This window comes from Mixophyes fleayi, chromosome 1 (assembly GCF_038048845.1).
Source record: "Mixophyes fleayi isolate aMixFle1 chromosome 1, aMixFle1.hap1, whole genome shotgun sequence".
In the NCBI taxonomy this organism is placed as follows: Eukaryota; Metazoa; Chordata; class Amphibia; order Anura; family Limnodynastidae; genus Mixophyes; species Mixophyes fleayi.
In genome coordinates this window covers 242,157,717-242,172,679 of record NC_134402.1, presented here as the reverse complement: position 1 = coordinate 242,172,679, position 14,963 = coordinate 242,157,717, and the positions used below count along the sequence as shown (strand labels likewise).

The 14,963-nt window shown below is 36.8% G+C and overlaps 13 non-coding genes across 13 annotated transcripts; all 13 read right to left on the bottom strand.

Annotated features, from left to right (window-relative positions):
• Window positions 1-307: 307 nt before the first annotated feature.
• TRNAL-CAG (transfer RNA leucine (anticodon CAG)) lies at window positions 308-390 on the bottom strand. The gene has a single exon. It is a non-coding gene; the product is annotated as a tRNA-Leu (tRNA).
• An 818-nt stretch (window positions 391-1,208) lies between these two features.
• TRNAL-CAG (transfer RNA leucine (anticodon CAG)) lies at window positions 1,209-1,291 on the bottom strand. Its single transcript has one exon. It is a non-coding gene; the product is annotated as a tRNA-Leu (tRNA).
• An 818-nt stretch (window positions 1,292-2,109) lies between these two features.
• TRNAL-CAG (transfer RNA leucine (anticodon CAG)) lies at window positions 2,110-2,192 on the bottom strand. Its single transcript has one exon. It is a non-coding gene; the product is annotated as a tRNA-Leu (tRNA).
• An 818-nt stretch (window positions 2,193-3,010) lies between these two features.
• On the bottom strand, window positions 3,011-3,093 carry TRNAL-CAG (transfer RNA leucine (anticodon CAG)). Its single transcript has one exon. It is a non-coding gene; the product is annotated as a tRNA-Leu (tRNA).
• Window positions 3,094-3,912: 819 nt separating this feature from the next.
• Window positions 3,913-3,995, bottom strand: TRNAL-CAG (transfer RNA leucine (anticodon CAG)). Its single transcript has one exon. It is a non-coding gene; the product is annotated as a tRNA-Leu (tRNA).
• Window positions 3,996-4,814: 819 nt separating this feature from the next.
• Window positions 4,815-4,897, bottom strand: TRNAL-CAG (transfer RNA leucine (anticodon CAG)). Its single transcript has one exon. It is a non-coding gene; the product is annotated as a tRNA-Leu (tRNA).
• An 818-nt stretch (window positions 4,898-5,715) lies between these two features.
• Window positions 5,716-5,798, bottom strand: TRNAL-CAG (transfer RNA leucine (anticodon CAG)). The gene has a single exon. It is a non-coding gene; the product is annotated as a tRNA-Leu (tRNA).
• A 1,720-nt stretch (window positions 5,799-7,518) lies between these two features.
• TRNAL-CAG (transfer RNA leucine (anticodon CAG)) lies at window positions 7,519-7,601 on the bottom strand. Its single transcript has one exon. It is a non-coding gene; the product is annotated as a tRNA-Leu (tRNA).
• Window positions 7,602-9,321: 1,720 nt separating this feature from the next.
• On the bottom strand, window positions 9,322-9,404 carry TRNAL-CAG (transfer RNA leucine (anticodon CAG)). Its single transcript has one exon. It is a non-coding gene; the product is annotated as a tRNA-Leu (tRNA).
• Window positions 9,405-10,222: 818 nt separating this feature from the next.
• TRNAL-CAG (transfer RNA leucine (anticodon CAG)) lies at window positions 10,223-10,305 on the bottom strand. Its single transcript has one exon. It is a non-coding gene; the product is annotated as a tRNA-Leu (tRNA).
• A 1,720-nt stretch (window positions 10,306-12,025) lies between these two features.
• Window positions 12,026-12,108, bottom strand: TRNAL-CAG (transfer RNA leucine (anticodon CAG)). The gene has a single exon. It is a non-coding gene; the product is annotated as a tRNA-Leu (tRNA).
• Window positions 12,109-12,927: 819 nt separating this feature from the next.
• TRNAL-CAG (transfer RNA leucine (anticodon CAG)) lies at window positions 12,928-13,010 on the bottom strand. Its single transcript has one exon. It is a non-coding gene; the product is annotated as a tRNA-Leu (tRNA).
• An 818-nt stretch (window positions 13,011-13,828) lies between these two features.
• On the bottom strand, window positions 13,829-13,911 carry TRNAL-CAG (transfer RNA leucine (anticodon CAG)). Its single transcript has one exon. It is a non-coding gene; the product is annotated as a tRNA-Leu (tRNA).
• Window positions 13,912-14,963: the final 1,052 nt, after the last annotated feature.

The following is a 14,963-nucleotide window of genomic DNA, read 5'->3' as shown; positions in this document are numbered from 1 at the left end:
GCCCTCATTCGTAATGTGGAAGGTATTTTATCTTGCAAGGAAAATATATGAGGAAATGTAGATGATAAAAATGTAATGGAATAGGAGATGGAAATCAGAAGTACGATTGAAGACCTTATTTCCAAGGAAGGCTGCAACCTGAATTGTGGTTTGTTTCAAAGGGGTAATTATGTTGTGAGCGCTCGAGATTTCCGTGGTGGAAATTGAAACTGAGGTGTGAAGTGAGTGTTTGTCCAATTTTTAGGATGTTTTGTTACCTTTAAATTAGTATGAGGATATATAGAAGAAAGATAAAATGTAACCTTACTGTCAGGAGTGGGATTTGAACCCACGCCTCCAGGAGAGACTGCGACCTGAACGCAGCGCCTTAGACCGCTCGGCCATCCTGACATACAAAAGCTTAGGTTTTCGAAAAGTTGAATATAACAAAAAAGACAGCATATAGCTCTGCTGTTTATGTTGCTGTTAAGACTTTTGATTTAAAGTATGGGTACAAATTGATTTTACAATCATTTGCACAGAAATATGTTCCTACTTGGCTAAATGACAGACATCTTGTACAAATAACATCGAAAAAGCTTTTTTAGTCATAGTTTAGCTTTTTCTAATTTGAATTTCCAATTGAATTTGGTATATGATGTACTTTTTTCCCAATTCTTACAATGTCATGGGTTAAGACAGTATAGTTTTCTTTTAATTTTCCGCATTGGGAAGCTTGTGCCAGAGTTTGTTGCTTAATCCATATTCATGCACCATTGAAATAGAATTTGGGAATCTTTAAAGAGCTGGCTAATGAATTTGGCTTATATGCTTGGTAGGATTGCTTTGTGGCGACACCAGTGGGATTTGAGGCCATGAGCTCTGCTTTACAAGAGCAATGCTCTGACCAATAATCATTGGAGCCCTCATTCGTAATGTGGAAGGTATTTTATCTTGCAAGGAAAATATATGAGGAAATGTAGATGATAAAAATGTAATGGAATAGGAGATGGAAATCAGAAGTACGATTGAAGACCTTATTTCCAAGGAAGGCTGCAACCTGAATTTTGGTTTGTTTCAAAGGGGTAATTATGTTGTGAGCGCTCGAGATTTCCGTGGTGGAAATTGAAACTGAGGTGTGAAGTGAGTGTTTGTCCAATTTTTAGGATGTTTTGTTACCTTTAAATTAGTATGAGGATATATAGAAGAAAGATAAAATGTAACCTTACTGTCAGGAGTGGGATTTGAACCCACGCCTCCAGGAGAGACTGCGACCTGAACGCAACGCCTTAGACCGCTCGGCCATCCTGACATACAAAAGCTTAGGTTTTCGAAAAGTTGAATATAACAAAAAAGACAGCATATAGCTCTGCTGTTTATGTTGCTGTTAAGACTTTTGATTTAAAGTATGGGTACAAATTGATTTTACAATCATTTGCACAGAAATATGTTCCTACTTGGCTAAATGACAGACATCTTGTACAAATAACATCGAATAAGCTTTTTTAGTCATAGTTTAGCTTTTTCTAATTTGAATTTCCAATTGAATTTGGTATATGATGTACTTTTTTCCCAATTCTTACAATGTCATGGGTTAAGACAGTATAGTTTTCTTTTAATTTTCAGCATTGGGAAGCTTGTGCCAGAGTTTGTTGCTTAATCCATATTCATGCACCATTGAAATAGAATTTGGGAATCTTTAAAGAGCTGGCTAATGAATTTGGCTTATATGCTTGGTAGGATTGCTTTGTGGCGACACCAGTGGGATTTGAGGCCATGAGCTCTGCTTTACAAGAGCAATGCTCTGACCAATAATCATTGGAGCCCTCATTCGTAATGTGGAAGGTATTTTATCTTGCAAGGAAAATATATAAGGAAATGTAGATGATAAAAATGTAATGGAATAGGAGATGGAAATCAGAAGTACGATTGAAGACCTTATTTCCAAGGAAGGCTGCAACCTGAATTGTGGTTTGTTTCAAAGGGGTAATTATTTTGTGAGCGCTCGAGATTTCCGTGGTGGAAATTGAAACTGAGGTGTGAAGTGAGTGTTTGTCCAATTTTTAGGATGTTTTGTTACCTTTAAATTAGTATGAGGATATATAGAAGAAAGATAAAATGTAACCTTACTGTCAGGAGTGGGATTTGAACCCACGCCTCCAGGAGAGACTGCGACCTGAACGCAGCGCCTTAGACCGCTCGGCCATCCTGACATACAAAAGCTTAGGTTTTCGAAAAGTTGAATATAACAAAAAAGACAGCATATAGCTCTGCTGTTTATGTTGCTGTTAAGACTTTTGATTTAAAGTATGGGTACAAATTGATTTTACAATCATTTGCATAGAAATATGTTCCTACTTGGCTAAATGACAGACATCTTGTACAAATAACATCGAAAAAGCTTTTTTAGTCATAGTTTAGCTTTTTCTAATTTGAATTTCCAATTGAATTTGGTATATGATGTACTTTTTTCCCAATTCTTACAATGTCATGGGTTAAGACAGTATAGTTTTCTTTTAATTTTCAGCATTGGGAAGCTTGTGCCAGAGTTTGTTGCTTAATCCATATTCATGCACCATTGAAATAGAATTTGGGAATCTTTAAAGAGCTGGCTAATGAATTTGGCTTATATGCTTGGTAGGATTGCTTTGTGGCGACACCAGTGGGATTTGAGGCCATGAGCTCTGCTTTACAAGAGCAATGCTCTGACCAATAATCATTGGAGCCCTCATTCGTAATGTGGAAGGTATTTTATCTTGCAAGGAAAATATATGAGGAAATGTAGATGATAAAAATGTAATGGAATAGGAGATGGAAATCAGAAGTACGATTGAAGACCTTATTTCCAAGGAAGGCTGCAACCTGAATTGTGGTTTGTTACAAAGGGGTAATTATGTTGTGAGCGCTCGAGATTTCCGTGGTGGAAATTGAAACTGAGGTGTGAAGTGAGTGTTTGTCCAATTTTTAGGATGTTTTGTTACCTTTAAATTAGTATGAGGATATATAGAAGAAAGATAAAATGTAACCTTACTGTCAGGAGTGGGATTTGAACCCACGCCTCCAGGAGAGACTGCGACCTGAACGCAGCGCCTTAGACCGCTCGGCCATCCTGACATACAAAAGCTTAGGTTTTCGAAAAGTTGAATATAACAAAAAAGACAGCATATAGCTCTGCTGTTTATGTTGCTGTTAAGACTTTTGATTTAAAGTATGGGTACAAATTGATTTTACAATCATTTGCACAGAAATATGTTCCTACTTGGCTAAATGACAGACATCTTGTACAAATAACATCGAAAAAGCTTTTTTAGTCATAGTTTAGCTTTTTCTAATTTGAATTTCCAATTGAATTTGGTATATGATGTACTTTTTTTCCCAATTCTTACAATGTCATGGGTTAAGACAGTATAGTTTTCTTTTAATTTTCAGCATTGGGAAGCTTGTGCCAGAGTTTGTTGCTTAATCCATATTCATGCACCATTGAAATAGAATTTGGGAATCTTTAAAGAGCTGGCTAATGAATTTGGCTTATATGCTTGGTAGGATTGCTTTGTGGCGACACCAGTGGGATTTGAGGCCATGAGCTCTGCTTTACAAGAGCAATGCTCTGACCAATAATCATTGGAGCCCTCATTCGTAATGTGGAAGGTATTTTATCTTGCAAGGAAAATATATGAGGAAATGTAGATGATAAAAATGTAATGGAATAGGAGATGGAAATCAGAAGTACGATTGAAGACCTTATTTCCAAGGAAGGCTGCAACCTGAATTGTGGTTTGTTTCAAAGGGGTAATTATGTTGTGAGCGCTCGAGATTTCCGTGGTGGAAATTGAAACTGAGGTGTGAAGTGAGTGTTTGTCCAATTTTTAGGATGTTTTGTTACCTTTAAATTAGTATGAGGATATATAGAAGAAAGATAAAATGTAACCTTACTGTCAGGAGTGGGATTTGAACCCACGCCTCCAGGAGAGACTGCGACCTGAACGCAGCGCCTTAGACCGCTCGGCCATCCTGACATACAAAAGCTTAGGTTTTCGAAAAGTTGAATATAACAAAAAAGACAGCATATAGCTCTGCTGTTTATGTTGCTGTTAAGACTTTTGATTTAAAGTATGGGTACAAATTGATTTTACAATCATTTGCACAGAAATATGTTCCTACTTGGCTAAATGACAGACATCTTGTACAAATAACATCGAAAAAGCTTTTTTAGTCATAGTTTACCTTTTTCTAATTTGAATTTCCAATTGAATTTGGTATTTGATGTACTTTTTTTCCCAATTCTTACAATGTCATGGGTTAAGACCTTATAGTTTTCTTTTAATTTTCAGCATTGGGAAGCTTGTGCCAGAGTTTGTTGCTTAATCCATATTCATGCACCATTGAAATAGAATTTGGGAATCTTTAAAGAGCTGGCTAATGAATTTGGCTTATATGCTTGGTAGGATTGCTTTGTGGCGACACCAGTGGGATTTGAGGCCATGAGCTCTGCTTTACAAGAGCAATGCTCTGACCAATAATCATTGGAGCCCTCATTCGTAATGTGGAAGGTATTTTATCTTGCAAGGAAAATATATAAGGAAATGTAGATGATAAAAATGTAATGGAATAGGAGATGGAAATCAGAAGTACGATTGAAGACCTTATTTCCAAGGAAGGCTGCAACCTGAATTGTGGTTTGTTTCAAAGGGGTAATTATGTTGTGAGCGCTCGAGATTTCCGTGGTGGAAATTGAAACTGAGGTGTGAAGTGAGTGTTTGTCCAATTTTTAGGATGTTTTGTTACCTTTAAATTAGTATGAGGATATATAGAAGAAAGATAAAATGTAACCTTACTGTCAGGAGTGGGATTTGAACCCACGCCTCCAGGAGAGACTGCGACCTGAACGCAACGCCTTAGACCGCTCGGCCATCCTGACATACAAAAGCTTAGGTTTTCGAAAAGTTGAATATAACAAAAAAGACAGCATATAGCTCTGCTGTTTATGTTGCTGTTAAGACTTTTGATTTAAAGTATGGGTACAAATTGATTTTACAATCATTTGCATAGAAATATGTTCCTACTTGGCTAAATGACAGACATCTTGTACAAATAACATCGAAAAAGCTTTTTTAGTCATAGTTTAGCTTTTTCTAATTTGAATTTCCAATTGAATTTGGTATATGATGTACTTTTTTCCCAATTCTTACAATGTCATGGGTTAAGACAGTATAGTTTTCTTTTAATTTTCAGCATTGGGAAGCTTGTGCCAGAGTTTGTTGCTTAATCCATATTCATGCACCATTGAAATAGAATTTGGGAATCTTTAAAGAGCTGGCTAATGAATTTGGCTTATATGCTTGGTAGGATTGCTTTGTGGCGACACCAGTGGGATTTGAGGCCATGAGCTCTGCTTTACAAGAGCAATGCTCTGACCAATAATCATTGGAGCCCTCATTCGTAATGTGGAAGGTATTTTATCTTGCAAGGAAAATATATGAGGAAATGTAGATGATAAAAATGTAATGGAATAGGAGATGGAAATCAGAAGTACGATTGAAGACCTTATTTCCAAGGAAGGCTGCAACCTGAATTGTGGTTTGTTACAAAGGGGTAATTATGTTGTGAGCGCTCGAGATTTCCGTGGTGGAAATTGAAACTGAGGTGTGAAGTGAGTGTTTGTCCAATTTTTAGGATGTTTTGTTACCTTTAAATTAGTATGAGGATATATAGAAGAAAGATAAAATGTAACCTTACTGTCAGGAGTGGGATTTGAACCCACGCCTCCAGGAGAGACTGCGACCTGAACGCAGCGCCTTAGACCGCTCGGCCATCCTGACATACGAAAGCTTAGGTTTTCGAAAAGTTGAATATAACAAAAAAGACAGCATATAGCTCTGCTGTTTATGTTGCTGTTAAGACTTTTGATTTAAAGTATGGGTACAAATTGATTTTACAATCATTTGCACAGAAATATGTTCCTACTTGGCTAAATGACAGACATCTTGTACAAATAACATCGAAAAAGCTTTTTTAGTCATAGTTTAGCTTTTTCTAATTTGAATTTCCAATTGAATTTGGTATATGATGTACTTTTTTCCCAATTCTTACAATGTCATGGGTTAAGACAGTATAGTTTTCTTTTAATTTTCAGCATTGGGAAGCTTGTGCCAGAGTTTGTTGCTTAATCCATATCCATGCACCATTGAAATAGAATTTGGGAATCTTTAAAGAGCTGGCTAATGAATTTGGCTTATATGCTTGGTAGGATTGCTTTGTGGCGACACCAGTGGGATTTGAGGCCATGAGCTCTGCTTTACAAGAGCAATGCTCTGACCAATAATCATTGGAGCCCTCATTCGTAATGTGGAAGGTATTTTATCTTGCAAGGAAAATATATGAGGAAATGTAGATGATAAAAATGTAATGGAATAGGAGATGGAAATCAGAAGTACGATTGAAGACCTTATTTCCAAGGAAGGCTGCAACCTGAATTGTGGTTTGTTTCAAAGGGGTAATTATGTTGTGAGCGCTCGAGATTTCCGTGGTGGAAATTGAAACTGAGGTGTGAAGTGAGTGTTTGTCCAATTTTTAGGATGTTTTGTTACCTTTAAATTAGTATGAGGATATATAGAAGAAAGATAAAATGTAACCTTACTGTCAGGAGTGGGATTTGAACCCACGCCTCCAGGAGAGACTGCGACCTGAATGCAGCGCCTTAGACCGCTCGGCCATCCTGACATACAAAAGCTTAGGTTTTCGAAAAGTTGAATATAACAAAAAAGACAGCATATAGCTCTGCTGTTTATGTTGCTGTTAAGACTTTTGATTTAAAGTATGGGTACAAATTGATTTTACAATCATTTGCACAGAAATATGTTCCTACTTGGCTAAATGACAGACATCTTGTACAAATAACATCGAAAAAGCTTTTTTAGTCATAGTTTACCTTTTTCTAATTTGAATTTCCAATTGAATTTGGTATTTGATGTACTTTTTTTCCCAATTCTTACAATGTCATGGGTTAAGACCTTATAGTTTTCTTTTAATTTTCAGCATTGGGAAGCTTGTGCCAGAGTTTGTTGCTTAATCCATATTCATGCACCATTGAAATAGAATTTGGGAATCTTTAAAGAGCTGGCTAATGAATTTGGCTTATATGCTTGGTAGGATTGCTTTGTGGCGACACCAGTGGGATTTGAGGCCATGAGCTCTGCTTTACAAGAGCAATGCTCTGACCAATAATCATTGGAGCCCTCATTCGTAATGTGGAAGGTATTTTATCTTGCAAGGAAAATATATGAGGAAATGTAGATGATAAAAATGTAATGGAATAGGAGATGGAAATCAGAAGTACGATTGAAGACCTTATTTCCAAGGAAGGCTGCAACCTGAATTGTGGTTTGTTTCAAAGGGGTAATTATGTTGTGAGCGCTCGAGATTTCCGTGGTGGAAATTGAAACTGAGGTGTGAAGTGAGTGTTTGTCCAATTTTTAGGATGTTTTGTTACCTTTAAATTAGTATGAGGATATATAGAAGAAAGATAAAATGTAACCTTACTGTCAGGAGTGGGATTTGAACCCACGCCTCCAGGAGAGACTGCGACCTGAACGCAACGCCTTAGACCGCTCGGCCATCCTGACATACAAAAGCTTAGGTTTTCGAAAAGTTGAATATAACAAAAAAGACAGCATATAGCTCTGCTGTTTATGTTGCTGTTAAGACTTTTGATTTAAAGTATGGGTACAAATTGATTTTACAATCATTTGCACAGAAATATGTTCCTACTTGGCTAAATGACAGACATCTTGTACAAATAACATCGAAAAAGCTTTTTTAGTCATAGTTTAGCTTTTTCTAATTTGAATTTCCAATTGAATTTGGTATATGATGTACTTTTTTCCCAATTCTTACAATGTCATGGGTTAAGACAGTATAGTTTTCTTTTAATTTTCAGCATTGGGAAGCTTGTGCCAGAGTTTGTTGCTTAATCCATATTCATGCACCATTGAAATAGAATTTGGGAATCTTTAAAGAGCTGGCTAATGAATTTGGCTTATATGCTTGGTAGGATTGCTTTGTGGCGACACCAGTGGGATTTGAGGCCATGAGCTCTGCTTTACAAGAGCAATGCTCTGACCAATAATCATTGGAGCCCTCATTCGTAATGTGGAAGGTATTTTATCTTGCAAGGAAAATATATGAGGAAATGTGGATGATAAAAATGTAATGGAATAGGAGATGGAAATCAGAAGTACGATTGAAGACCTTATTTCCAAGGAAGGCTGCAACCTGAATTGTGGTTTGTTTCAAAGGGGTAATTATGTTGTGAGCGCTCGAGATTTCCGTGGTGGAAATTGAAACTGAGGTGTGAAGTGAGTGTTTGTCCAATTTTTAGGATGTTTTGTTACCTTTAAATTAGTATGAGGATATATAGAAGAAAGATAAAATGTAACCTTACTTTCAGGAGTGGGATTTGAACCCACGCCTCCAGGAGAGACTGCGACCTGAACGCAGCGCCTTAGACCGCTCGGCCATCCTGACATACAAAAGCTTAGGTTTTCGAAAAGTTGAATATAACAAAAAAGACAGCATATAGCTCTGCTGTTTATGTTGCTGTTAAGACTTTTGATTTAAAGTATGGGTACAAATTGATTTTACAATCATTTGCACAGAAATATGTTCCTACTTGGCTAAATGACAGACATCTTGTACAAATAACATCGAAAAAGCTTTTTTAGTCATAGTTTAGCTTTTTCTAATTTGAATTTCCAATTGAATTTGGTATATGATGTACTTTTTTTCCCAATTCTTACAATGTCATGGGTTAAGACAGTATAGTTTTCTTTTAATTTTCAGCATTGGGAAGCTTGTGCCAGAGTTTGTTGCTTAATCCATATTCATGCACCATTGAAATAGAATTTGGGAATCTTTAAAGAGCTGGCTAATGAATTTGGCTTATATGCTTGGTAGGATTGCTTTGTGGCGACACCAGTGGGATTTGAGGCCATGAGCTCTGCTTTACAAGAGCAATGCTCTGACCAATAATCATTGGAGCCCTCATTCGTAATGTGGAAGGTATTTTATCTTGCAAGAAAAATATATGAGGAAATGTAGATGATAAAAATGTAATGGAATAGGAGATGGAAATCAGAAGTACGATTGAAGACCTTATTTCCAAGGAAGGCTGCAACCTGAATTGTGGTTTGTTTCAAAGGGGTAATTATGTTGTGAGCGCTCGAGATTTCCGTGGTGGAAATTGAAACTGAGGTGTGAAGTGAGTGTTTGTCCAATTTTTAGGATGTTTTGTTACCTTTAAATTAGTATGAGGATATATAGAAGAAAGATAAAATGTAACCTTACTGTCAGGAGTGGGATTTGAACCCACGCCTCCAGGAGAGACTGCGACCTGAACGCAACGCCTTAGACCGCTCGGCCATCCTGACATACAAAAGCTTAGGTTTTCGAAAAGTTGAATATAACAAAAAAGACAGCATATAGCTCTGCTGTTTATGTTGCTGTTAAGACTTTTGATTTAAAGTATGGGTACAAATTGATTTTACAATAATTTGCACAGAAATATGTTCCTACTTGGCTAAATGACAGACATCTTGTACAAATAACATCGAAAAAGCTTTTTTAGTCATAGTTTAGCTTTTTCTAATTTGAATTTCCAATTGAATTTGGTATATGATGTACTTTTTTCCCAATTCTTACAATGTCATGGGTTAAGACAGTATAGTTTTCTTTTAATTTTCAGCATTGGGAAGCTTGTGCCAGAGTTTGTTGCTTAATCCATATTCATGCACCATTGAAATAGAATTTGGGAATCTTTAAAGAGCTGGCTAATGAATTTGGCTTATATGCTTGGTAGGATTGCTTTGTGGCGACACCAGTGGGATTTGAGGCCATGAGCTCTGCTTTACAAGAGCAATGCTCTGACCAATAATCATTGGAGCCCTCATTCGTAATGTGGAAGGTATTTTATCTTGCAAGGAAAATATATGAGGAAATGTAGATGATAAAAATGTAATGGAATAGGAGATGGAAATCAGAAGTACGATTGAAGACCTTATTTCCAAGGAAGGCTGCAACCTGAATTGTGGTTTGTTACAAAGGGGTAATTATGTTGTGAGCGCTCGAGATTTCCGTGGTGGAAATTGAAACTGAGGTGTGAAGTGAGTGTTTGTCCAATTTTTAGGATGTTTTGTTACCTTTAAATTAGTATGAGGATATATAGAAGAAAGATAAAATGTAACCTTACTGTCAGGAGTGGGATTTGAACCCACGCCTCCAGGAGAGACTGCGACCTGAACGCAGCGCCTTAGACCGCTCGGCCATCCTGACATACAAAAGCTTAGGTTTTCGAAAAGTTGAATATAACAAAAAAGACAGCATATAGCTCTGCTGTTTATGTTGCTGTTAAGACTTTTGATTTAAAGTATGGGTACAAATTGATTTTACAATCATTTGCACAGAAATATGTTCCTACTTGGCTAAATGACAGACATCTTGTACAAATAACATCGAAAAAGCTTTTTTAGTCATAGTTTAGCTTTTTCTAATTTGAATTTCCAATTGAATTTGGTATATGATGTACTTTTTTCCCAATTCTTACAATGTCATGGGTTAAGACAGTATAGTTTTCTTTTAATTTTCAGCATTGGGAAGCTTGTGCCAGAGTTTGTTGCTTAATCCATATTCATGCACCATTGAAATAGAATTTGGGAATCTTTAAAGAGCTGGCTAATGAATTTGGCTTATATGCTTGGTAGGATTGCTTTGTGGCGACACCAGTGGGATTTGAGGCCATGAGCTCTGCTTTACAAGAGCAATGCTCTGACCAATAATCATTGGAGCCCTCATTCGTAATGTGGAAGGTATTTTATCTTGCAAGGAAAATATATGAGGAAATGTGGATGATAAAAATGTAATGGAATAGGAGATGGAAATCAGAAGTACGATTGAAGACCTTATTTCCAAGGAAGGCTGCAACCTGAATTGTGGTTTGTTTCAAAGGGGTAATTATGTTGTGAGCGCTCGAGATTTCCGTGGTGGAAATTGAAACTGAGGTGTGAAGTGAGTGTTTGTCCAATTTTTAGGATGTTTTGTTACCTTTAAATTAGTATGAGGATATATAGAAGAAAGATAAAATGTAACCTTACTTTCAGGAGTGGGATTTGAACCCACGCCTCCAGGAGAGACTGCGACCTGAACGCAGCGCCTTAGACCGCTCGGCCATCCTGACATACAAAAGCTTAGGTTTTCGAAAAGTTGAATATAACAAAAAAGACAGCATATAGCTCTGCTGTTTATGTTGCTGTTAAGACTTTTGATTTAAAGTATGGGTACAAATTGATTTTACAATCATTTGCACAGAAATATGTTCCTACTTGGCTAAATGACAGACATCTTGTACAAATAACATCGAAAAAGCTTTTTTAGTCATAGTTTAGCTTTTTCTAATTTGAATTTCCAATTGAATTTGGTATATGATGTACTTTTTTTCCCAATTCTTACAATGTCATGGGTTAAGACAGTATAGTTTTCTTTTAATTTTCAGCATTGGGAAGCTTGTGCCAGAGTTTGTTGCTTAATCCATATTCATGCACCATTGAAATAGAATTTGGGAATCTTTAAAGAGCTGGCTAATGAATTTGGCTTATATGCTTGGTAGGATTGCTTTGTGGCGACACCAGTGGGATTTGAGGCCATGAGCTCTGCTTTACAAGAGCAATGCTCTGACCAATAATCATTGGAGCCCTCATTCGTAATGTGGAAGGTATTTTATCTTGCAAGGAAAATATATGAGGAAATGTGGATGATAAAAATGTAATGGAATAGGAGATGGAAATCAGAAGTACGATTGAAGACCTTATTTCCAAGGAAGGCTGCAACCTGAATTGTGGTTTGTTTCAAAGGGGTAATTATGTTGTGAGCGCTCGAGATTTCCGTGGTGGAAATTGAAACTGAGGTGTGAAGTGAGTGTTTGTCCAATTTTTAGGATGTTTTGTTACCTTTAAATTAGTATGAGGATATATAGAAGAAAGATAAAATGTAACCTTACTGTCAGGAGTGGGATTTGAACCCACGCCTCCAGGAGAGACTGCGACCTGAACGCAACGCCTTAGACCGCTCGGCCATCCTGACATACAAAAGCTTAGGTTTTCGAAAAGTTGAATATAACAAAAAAGACAGCATATAGCTCTGCTGTTTATGTTGCTGTTAAGACTTTTGATTTAAAGTATGGGTACAAATTGATTTTACAATCATTTGCACAGAAATATGTTCCTACTTGGCTAAATGACAGACATCTTGTACAAATAACATCGAAAAAGCTTTTTTAGTCATAGTTTAGCTTTTTCTAATTTGAATTTCCAATTGAATTTGGTATATGATGTACTTTTTTTCCCAATTCTTACAATGTCATGGGTTAAGACAGTATAGTTTTCTTTTAATTTTCAGCATTGGGAAGCTTGTGCCAGAGTTTGTTGCTTAATCCATATTCATGCACCATTGAAATAGAATTTGGGAATCTTTAAAGAGCTGGCTAATGAATTTGGCTTATATGCTTGGTAGGATTGCTTTGTGGCGACACCAGTGGGATTTGAGGCCATGAGCTCTGCTTTACAAGAGCAATGCTCTGACCAATAATCATTGGAGCCCTCATTCGTAATGTGGAAGGTATTTTATCTTGCAAGAAAAATATATGAGGAAATGTAGATGATAAAAATGTAATGGAATAGGAGATGGAAATCAGAAGTACGATTGAAGACCTTATTTCCAAGGAAGGCTGCAACCTGAATTGTGGTTTGTTTCAAAGGGGTAATTATGTTGTGAGCGCTCGAGATTTCCGTGGTGGAAATTGAAACTGAGGTGTGAAGTGAGTGTTTGTCCAATTTTTAGGATGTTTTGTTACCTTTAAATTAGTATGAGGATATATAGAAGAAAGATAAAATGTAACCTTACTGTCAGGAGTGGGATTTGAACCCACGCCTCCAGGAGAGACTGCGACCTGAACGCAACGCCTTAGACCGCTCGGCCATCCTGACATACAAAAGCTTAGGTTTTCGAAAAGTTGAATATAACAAAAAAGACAGCATATAGCTCTGCTGTTTATGTTGCTGTTAAGACTTTTGATTTAAAGTATGGGTACAAATTGATTTTACAATAATTTGCACAGAAATATGTTCCTACTTGGCTAAATGACAGACATCTTGTACAAATAACATCGAAAAAGCTTTTTTAGTCATAGTTTAGCTTTTTCTAATTTGAATTTCCAATTGAATTTGGTATATGATGTACTTTTTTCCCAATTCTTACAATGTCATGGGTTAAGACAGTATAGTTTTCTTTTAATTTTCAGCATTGGGAAGCTTGTGCCAGAGTTTGTTGCTTAATCCATATTCATGCACCATTGAAATAGAATTTGGGAATCTTTAAAGAGCTGGCTAATGAATTTGGCTTATATGCTTGGTAGGATTGCTTTGTGGCGACACCAGTGGGATTTGAGGCCATGAGCTCTGCTTTACAAGAGCAATGCTCTGACCAATAATCATTGGAGCCCTCATTCGTAATGTGGAAGGTATTTTATCTTGCAAGGAAAATATATGAGGAAATGTAGATGATAAAAATGTAATGGAATAGGAGATGGAAATCAGAAGTACGATTGAAGACCTTATTTCCAAGGAAGGCTGCAACCTGAATTGTGGTTTGTTACAAAGGGGTAATTATGTTGTGAGCGCTCGAGATTTCCGTGGTGGAAATTGAAACTGAGGTGTGAAGTGAGTGTTTGTCCAATTTTTAGGATGTTTTGTTACCTTTAAATTAGTATGAGGATATATAGAAGAAAGATAAAATGTAACCTTACTGTCAGGAGTGGGATTTGAACCCACGCCTCCAGGAGAGACTGCGACCTGAACGCAGCGCCTTAGACCGCTCGGCCATCCTGACATACAAAAGCTTAGGTTTTCGAAAAGTTGAATATAACAAAAAAGACAGCATATAGCTCTGCTGTTTATGTTGCTGTTAAGACTTTTGATTTAAAGTATGGGTACAAATTGATTTTACAATCATTTGCACAGAAATATGTTCCTACTTGGCTAAATGACAGACATCTTGTACAAATAACATCGAAAAAGCTTTTTTAGTCATAGTTTAGCTTTTTCTAATTTGAATTTCCAATTGAATTTGGTATATGATGTACTTTTTTCCCAATTCTTACAATGTCATGGGTTAAGACAGTATAGTTTTCTTTTAATTTTCAGCATTGGGAAGCTTGTGCCAGAGTTTGTTGCTTAATCCATATTCATGCACCATTGAAATAGAATTTGGGAATCTTTAAAGAGCTGGCTAATGAATTTGGCTTATATGCTTGGTAGGATTGCTTTGTGGCGACACCAGTGGGATTTGAGGCCATGAGCTCTGCTTTACAAGAGCAATGCTCTGACCAATAATCATTGGAGCCCTCATTCGTAATGTGGAAGGTATTTTATCTTGCAAGGAAAATATATGAGGAAATGTGGATGATAAAAATGTAATGGAATAGGAGATGGAAATCAGAAGTACGATTGAAGACCTTATTTCCAAGGAAGGCTGCAACCTGAATTGTGGTTTGTTTCAAAGGGGTAATTATGTTGTGAGCGCTCGAGATTTCCGTGGTGGAAATTGAAACTGAGGTGTGAAGTGAGTGTTTGTCCAATTTTTAGGATGTTTTGTTACCTTTAAATTAGTATGAGGATATATAGAAGAAAGATAAAATGTAACCTTACTTTCAGGAGTGGGATTTGAACCCACGCCTCCAGGAGAGACTGCGACCTGAACGCAGCGCCTTAGACCGCTCGGCCATCCTGACATACAAAAGCTTAGGTTTTCGAAAAGTTGAATATAACAAAAAAGACAGCATATAGCTCTGCTGTTTATGTTGCTGTTAAGACTTTTGATTTAAAGTATGGGTACAAATTGATTTTACAATCATTTGCACAGAAATATGTTCCTACTTGGCT